The sequence below is a fragment of the Puma concolor genome, chromosome B1, assembly GCF_028749965.1.
Source record: "Puma concolor isolate L17-30 chromosome B1, mPumCon1.1.hap2, whole genome shotgun sequence".
In the NCBI taxonomy this organism is placed as follows: domain Eukaryota; kingdom Metazoa; phylum Chordata; class Mammalia; order Carnivora; family Felidae; genus Puma; species Puma concolor.
This window is the reverse complement of record NC_141670.1, coordinates 100,614,803-100,622,346: the sequence shown is the minus strand read 5'-3', so window position 1 is coordinate 100,622,346 and position 7,544 is coordinate 100,614,803. Positions and strand designations below refer to the sequence as shown.

At 37.7% G+C, this 7,544-nt stretch overlaps 1 pseudogene; it reads right to left on the bottom strand.

Annotated features, from left to right (window-relative positions):
- Positions 1 to 3,737: 3,737 nt before the first annotated feature.
- Positions 3,738 to 4,999, bottom strand: LOC112858815 (cytochrome c oxidase subunit 7B, mitochondrial pseudogene; annotated as a pseudogene).
- Between the last annotated feature and the right edge of the window lie 2,545 nt (positions 5,000 to 7,544).

Sequence of the window (7,544 nt, the reverse complement as noted above, 5' to 3'; positions counted from 1 at the left end):
TAACACAATTTTGCTTTAATGAAATTGTATCCCCAAATAAATTAACATACAGAATTAAAAACATCTGGTATTTCATTAACTATGAGTAAAATTTTTATTAGATGGAATTTGAAGGTAGGATAATATTTCTGTTCTTATGAGTTAGAATATTCTTGTCCTCCTAAGATGGGTAAGATACAAGGTAAAATGTTATCTTGCATAATGGTAATTTTATTATATGATGAAAATATTTCCTCCAGTAATACTACTTTTTGTGGAGGGAGATATAACATTTGATGGTTATTTCATTTCAAAAGGTTGGAATGTTTTAAGCAGATTCAAGAGTTGTGTAGCCGGACCACCTGGGTGGCTTAGTCGGTTAAGCTCCCACTTTAGCTCAGATCATGAATCGTGATTCAAGAGTTCAAGCCCTGCATCAGGGTCTGTGCTGACAGCTCAGAGCCTGGAGCCTGCTTCAGATTCTGTGTCTCCCTCATTCTCTGCCCCCCTCCTGCTCACACTCTGTCTCTCTCTCTGTCTCAAAAATAAATAAAAAACATTAAAAAAAATTAAAAAAAAAGTTGGGTAGCCAAGTGCAGCATAACCTCAGGTGTTTTGAAGAAATAGCTTTACTCATTAAATTATTACTCCTGTGAAAATAATATGAACAAGCTAGTTTCATACAAAGGATCCAAGCTGCTGACTTTTCTAGCAATGTCAAATGAAATTTTCCCCACACTTGTGATTCCAGCCTTAGCATTACTATCAATGATAAAGGATTTCATGTATTTTTTCCTCACCTGAGAAAGTTTGAGGTTAGGGGCATCTGGGTGGCTTAATCGGTTGAGCGTCCAACATCAGCTCAGGTCATGATCTCACAGTTCGTGAGTTCAAGCCCTGCATCAGGCTTGCTGATGTCAGCTCAGAGCCTCCTTTCAATCCTCTGTCCTCCTCTCTCTCTGCCCCTCCCTCGCTCATGCTGTCTATCAAAAATAAATCAATTTTAAAAAAAAGAAAGAAATTTTGAGGTTATTCAAGAAAATAGAAACCTCTGATTTCTGTCCTTTATCCTAAGTCATTTGTGTTGTTCTCTAAACAGCGCCCAGTCCTCACAAATACCTTTAACATCTGAATGGCTGCTTACTAAGTTGTTCTACAGAGCCACCAAATGGTCTTGCTCTTTTACTTTAAAAAGTTAACAAGGGGCGCCTGGGTGGCGCAGTCGGTTAAGCGTCTGACTTCAGCCAGGTCACGATCTCGCGGCAGCCAGGTCACGATCTCGCGGTCCGTGAGTTCGAGCCCCGCGTCAGGCTCTGGGCTGATGGCTCAGAGCCTGGAGCCTGTTTCCGATTCTGTGTCTCCCTCTCTCTCTGCCCCTCCCCCGTTCATGCTCTGTCTCTCTCTGTCCCAAAAATAAATAAACGTTGAAAAAATAAATTTTAAAAAGTTAACAAATTAAGTGTTGGCATTGAGGAGCATTACTAGCAGAGGCCCACCGAGCAGACACTCAGGTGGCAGACATTATCAGCAGTGCTCAAGCATTACTTGTCACAATTTTAATTCCTCCAAATGAACAGCCTGAGCATGAAATATAAATGACTAAAAATTAAATTTAAGGCATAGTATTTTGCTTCAAGACTAATTGAAGAACCCGAAGGTATAGTAATGATTAAAACTGGATCATCGCATCAAGGGACAATGACATTTTATGGTATTTCTAGAAATTGAATTCAAAAGCTCTGTGGAGTTAGGGAAAAGACCTCTAAAAGTAGACGATGACCTTCTACATCAAATATACATATACACACACCAGCAATTGTTTGATGAATTATTCACCACAGTAACAAAGTGCACTATACATTTTAAATAGAATTGCTGAACCCCTAGTTGTTAATATTAGCATACCCACTCACAGAAGTGCAATGCTGTATTGTTGAGTGATGTTTGGATTGTAGTATTGATTGCAGCCTTCTGCTCAAATATCATGATAGGTGCCCTTCTCAAATTTCACAAACAAATCTATGTCGATTATTGATTTCATTTAGTAAATTTTGAAAGATTGATATTTTTAAAGCTATTTCAAATCCTTTGTAGACTTAAGAGGTTTGAAAAATAAGTATTCATGTTAATGTAAACCATGATTTTTTGGTCAAATATTTAGATTAAATATTTAGAAATATACACTATAGACGTTATTAGTGATTTTTAAGTGCACCCTTCCAGAAGATTAAATGTCATTTGGATAGGAGAAAAAAAGGCATTGAGCAAATAGAATTGAATTACTGTTTTGTAAAATTATGTTTTACAATTTAGAGATAACAAATTTCCCTAATGACAATTTAAAAACTGTACCATACTTTTCATTTGATTGCTTAAGTTAGAATTATTATATATCTTGTCATCTGTCAGTTCACCTTATCCGTTTCCCTCCTGGCTGCCATTTTCTCTTTCTCTACTATTTTACCCTCAGATGAGTCAGGATTACTGGTTTCTTGTATGTATTCATGGAACACTTACTCGTGGGTGGAAGTTGAAAGTTTTACTTCTCGGGGAATTTATACCAGTCTTTGCACTATGACAACATCTAAGGATTTGGAATATGTTTTTCTAAAGACAGTCATGGGCATCGAATTTTTTAACTTCAGCACTATTAGAGAGAGTAAAAATTAAGAGGAACGTAATTGGTATGTCTCTCTTTATAAGATCTTGGGTAATTTGTTTAATTTCTCTGGATCTTAGTATGTAAGTCTATTAAATGAGTGAGTCGACTGAAAGTTGTGGGAGCAATTAAACTATCTTATTCAGGTAGAAAATTATGTGATTTTGAGGCCTGGCTTTATTGATTGATTGATCTTTTTACCTTTTGTCATTTTGCCCATCTCTCCCACCTCTACTCTGGCAACCACCAATTTGTTCTCTGTAACTGTGAACCTGTTTTTGTCGTTGTTGGTCGGTTGGTTGGTTTTGTTTTGTTTTGTTTTGTTTTGTTTTGTTTGTTTTAGATTCCACATATGAGAGATCTTACGGTATTTGTCTTTCTCTGTCTCATTTCACTTAGCATAATGACTTCAAGGTCCATTCATGTTGTCATAAATATGCATTCCAGACCATAATTTCTTTACCCATTCATCCACTGATGGACACTCAAGTTGTTTCTGTATGTTGACTATTGTAAAAAATGCTGCGATGAACATGAGGGCGTATATATTTTTTGTAGTTAATGTTTTCATTTTCTTCGGCTAAATACCCAGAGTGGGATTACTGGATCACGTGGTAGTTCTAATTTTAATTTTTTTGAAAAATACCCATAGAGTTTTCCATAATGGCTGCACCAGTTCACATTCCCACAAACAGTGCACTAGGGTTTCCATGCTGCACATCCTCACCAACACTCGTGATTTCTTGTCTTTTTATTTTTTTAAGGATTCAAATGTACTTTATTTCTTCAATCATGCTCTATTTTATTTATTTATTTATAATGAGAGAGAGTAAGAGAGAGTGGGGGAGGGGCAGAGAGTGACAGAGAGAGAGAGAGAGAGAGAGAGAGAGAGAGAATATACCAAGAAGGCTCTGTGCTGTCAGTACAGAGCCCAATGTAGGGCTCGATCCCACAAACCATGAGATCACAATCTGAACTGAAATGAAGAGTCAGTTGCTTAACCAACTGAGCCACCCAGGCATCCCAGTATGCTATATTTTAATGGGTGAACAGTGCTTTTATCCCTTATGAGATGGTTTTAAAACAATTCAGTATTATATCAGCTGGGCTGATCTCTCCATTCCTTTGGGGTGACTCTGCTAACAGGAGACACGTTCCATTCTATTCCAATTTATGTTGCTGTATGTGCCCATACAGCAACACAGAAAGTGGCTCCAACAGCTAATATAGCATCACAATATTTGTCATGGAAATCAGGTGTCCATTTCTGGTGGCTCTGCTTTGCTATAGTTTGCTGAATGCTTTGAACTCCGAGAGACAACTTAAGAAGACGTAGAGCGTTTTTGGGCCCTGGGAAACATCCTGAAACTGAAGACAGAACTGTGGCAACTGCAGCTGCAGGTTTGCAACAACTTTGTGCCAAGTGCCTGTCTTTTTGATAATAGCTATTCTAACAGGTATGAAGTAGTATCTCATTGTGGTTTTGATTTGCATTTATCTGATGATTAATGATGCTGAGCATCTGTTCATGTGCGTCTTGGCCATCTGTATGTCTTCTCTGGAAAAATGTCTATTTCAATTCTCTGCCCATTTTTTAATAAAACTGTTTTTTTGCAATTGAGTCCAATGAGTTCTTTACATATCTTGGATATCAGCCTCTTATTGGATATATGATTTACAAATATTTCCTTTCACTCAGTAGGTTACCATTTCATTTTGTTAATGGTTTTCTTTGCTATGCAAAAGCTTTTTACTTTGATATAATCTCACTTGTTTATTTTTGCTTTTGTTGCTTTTGATTTTGGAGTCATATCCAGAATTGTTGCAATTAATTTGTAAACCCTAACTTTAACCCTAAGAATCATTAGTTATAACTTATAATTACTTCTACCAAATTGGCATACAAAAATCTAATATTTTTACGTGTCCACTTAGAACGAAATATTTCTAGCATTGATGATGAACTAGGAATTTTAGTCAGATTGGCGTGAATTTTATAATGAAGTATCACTATGAAAAAATAACTGATAAAATTGATTTATCAAAAGGAATTCTATTTTTTTAATTTATATGGTTGAAATCATTTCTATTTTCCTGATCAGAGCCACAGAAACCATTTAGATTAGCTACATTCTCAGCCCCACGGCTAAGTCGGCAGGATCAGTGTTCTCTCCTGCTATGCCCTATCTGTGTCGTTTAGGTACTTACTACCAATAAACTGTGACCCAAAAGATGGAACTCTTCCTCCTTGGACCAACCAAGTCTCTCTTGCATCTCAAATAGAATGACAGTTGGGTGCCCAGGCTTACTTCATTATAAGGAATGAGAATTTCTAGAGAAAGAACTAATTTACTTACCCATCTCAGCAAGGAATGTGGCTTCAAGCATAATTTTATGGTGAGAAGGCGACACATATCAGATCCCACTTTAGCCTCTTCAGTTTTTCTCAGGGATGAACAGTCACGTCTCAGCCTGCAGCACTCCTGAAGGGCTCTTCCTGCACCGAGAGTTGGTTAGAAGGTGAACTTTCCTCGCCTTTGACTCTCACACTGGCAGATGAATTCCTACCTCCTAGAAAGTGCTCTCTATTCTTTCCATTTCTGGCTGAGAGGAATTTTCTGAGTGGCATTCTGGTGGTATCTGAAAGAGTGCAGTTCTTCCCATCTAGGCATCGGATGTAACTTCTGTTTTCAAGAGGAATGATACACTCCCTGTAGTTTATTACATCACTCTCTCATCATTCTTGATTCCTAGCATGCAGAGAAAGGTTATTTTTCCCCTGCCTCTCCAACATTTTGGTTCCAGTTTATATCCTTGATTTGTTAACGTTAAAAAAAAGTGTTTGTTTATTTATTTTGAGAGAGAGAGCGTGCGGGCGAGTAGGGGGAGGGCCACAAAGAGAGGAGAGAGCCTGTCAGCGCAGAGGCTGACACGGGGCTTGATTTCAAAAATCGGGAGATCATGACCTGAGCCAATATTAAGAGTACTTATTTGACTTACTGAGCAACCCAAGTGCCCCTATATCCTTGGTTTTTTATCAAGACTGAAATCTTTGCAATAATCTCCAGTAGTTTTTCCTGGCCTAATATGGCTAATTCAACCACTTTGAATGATCCCTAGATTATCAAATCTTAGGTAATTTTCTCAACTCATCACGCAAATTAGTTGAACTCTCTAAGATTTCTTCTGAATTATTAAAAGATTTGACTTTTACATTTGCCTTCTGACTGCTCATGCTGTTCTTGCACCTATCTTTTGTAAGGGGGAAAAGAGAAAAAGGTTCTGAAGCAGTCTTAAGAAATGTCTATGAATTCAAGGCTATCTTTTTTTTTTTTTTTTAATTTTTTTTTTCAACGTTTTTTATTTATTTTTGGGACAGAGAGAGACAGAGCATGAACGGGGGAGGGGCAGAGAGAGAGGGAGACACAGAATCGGAAACAGGCTCCAGGCTCCGAGCCATCAGCCCAGAGCCTGACGCGGGGCTCGAACTCACGGACCGCGAGATCGTGACCTGGCTGAAGTCGGACGCTTAACCGACTGCGCCACCCAGGCGCCCCTATCTTTTTTTTTTTAATGTTTATGCTGCATGCATCAGCAGTTCATTTATTTTTATTATACAGATATAAAATAATTATTTTTTTGTATCTTTTTTTTGCTTGTTTGTTTTTATTTATTATCAAGTTAGCTAACACAGTGTAGTCTTGACTTCAGGAGTAGATTCCAGTGATTCATCTCTAACATACAACAACCAATGCTCATGCCAACAAGTGTCCTTCTTAATGTTCAACAACCATTTTCCCAACCCCTATTAACCCTCAGTTTGTTCTCTGTATTTAAACATCTCTTACAGTTTGCCTCCTTCTCTGTTTTTATCTTATTATTCCTACCCTTCCCCTGTGATCATCTGTTAAGTTTCTCAAATTCCACATCGGGGGAAATCATGTGATATCTGTCTTTCTCTGACTGACTTATTTCACTTAGCATAATACCCTCTAGTTCAATCCGTGTTGTTGAAAATGGCAAGATTTCATTCTTTTTCATCGTTGAGTAGTATTCCATAGTATACATATACCACATCTTCTTTATCTATTCATTAGTTGGTGGACATTTAGGCTCTTTCCATAATTTGGCTATTGTTGAAAGTGCTGCCATAAACATTGGGGTGCATGTGTCCCTTTGAATAAGCACTCCTGTATCCTTCAGATAAATTCCTGGGTCACAAGGTAATTCTATTTTTAATTTTTTCAGGAACCTCCACACTGTTTTCCAAAGTGGCCGCACCAGTTTGCATTCCCACCAATAGTTCAGGAGGGTTCCCCTTTCCCCATATCCTCACCAATATCTGTTGTTTCTTAAATTGTTAATTTTAGCCACTCTGAACAGTGTGAGGTTGTATCTCAGTGTAGTTTTAATTTGTATTTCCCTGATGATGAGCAATGTTGAACATCTCTTTATGTGTCTGTTTCATGTGTCTATTCTTGTGTCTACTCACGTCTTTAGCCCATTTCTTCACTGGATTATTTGTTTATAAAGGTTTGAGTTTGGTAAATTCTTTATAGATTTTGGATACTAACCGTTTATCCAATATGTAATTTGCAACTATCTTCTCTCCCAATCTGTTGGTTGCTTTTTAGTCTTGTTGACTGTTTCCTTGGCTGTGCAGAAGCTTTTTATCTTGATGACGTTCCAATAGTTCATTTTTGCTTTTATCTCACTTGCCTTCAGAGACATGTCAAGTAAGAAGTTGCTGTGGCCGAGTTTGAAGAGGTTGGTGCCTGTTTTTTCCTGTAGGATTTTGATGGTTTCCTGTCTCATATTTAGATAAGTGGCCCAGTTTCATTCTTCTGCATGTTGCTATTCAGTTCTCCCAGCACCATTTGCTAAAGAGACTATCTTTTTGCGAGTA